The 685-nt window shown below is 35.5% G+C and overlaps 1 non-coding gene across 1 annotated transcript; it reads left to right on the top strand.

Annotated features, from left to right (window-relative positions):
- Positions 1-362: 362 nt before the first annotated feature.
- Positions 363-435, top strand: TRNAK-UUU (transfer RNA lysine (anticodon UUU)). The gene has a single exon. It is a non-coding gene; the product is annotated as a tRNA-Lys (tRNA).
- Positions 436-685: the final 250 nt, after the last annotated feature.

Genomic DNA, 685 nt, shown 5'->3' with positions numbered 1-685 from the left:
AGTAACACATATACAAAACTACAAATATATGTGAGGCTTTCGCTTTCGCATAGTGATACCATTAAAAAGCCCACAGTGAAGACGAAGACTTCTACTTAGATTTGAATGAACTATTGCACCAAAACCATAAAGCATAGCAACTAAGTTTTTAAATGGAAAAATTCCATCACATAAGACCAGAAGCCAAGGAAACCCTTACAAAGCAGCCAAATCCGAAAACAAAAACCGTGCCATTCCAGTGTTCCTCTGTATAATCAAGCGGACTGATTAACTGAGTTCATCTCATCCCGAAAAGAGAGGAATTGATTAAAATCCAATTTGTAATACGTCAAATACATTTTCTATGTTTCTTATTTCATGTAGCCGTCTTAGCTCAGCTGGTAGAGCGCGTGGCTTTTAACCACGTGGTCGTGGGTTCGATTCCCACAGACGGCGAAACATGTACGTACAGTGGTTGGATTTGGAATTGATTTAATGAAAATCAATTTTATTATAGGTTTCTCGTACAGTCGTTGGAATTGGAATTGATTTAATGAAAATCAATTTTATAGGTTTTTCGTACAGTGGTTGGATTTGGAATTGATTTAATGAAAATCAATTTTATTATAGGTTTCTCGTACAGTCGTTGGAATTGGAATTGATTTAATGAAAATCAATTTTATAGGTTTTTCGTACAGTGGTTGGA

The sequence above is a fragment of the Pinus tabuliformis genome, chromosome 3_1 (assembly GCF_031772625.1).
Source record: "Pinus tabuliformis cultivar Carrire ecotype Pingquan chromosome 3_1, CPIR1, whole genome shotgun sequence".
In the NCBI taxonomy this organism is placed as follows: domain Eukaryota; kingdom Viridiplantae; phylum Streptophyta; class Pinopsida; order Pinales; family Pinaceae; genus Pinus; species Pinus tabuliformis.
This window is presented reverse-complemented; position numbering and strand designations above follow the sequence as displayed.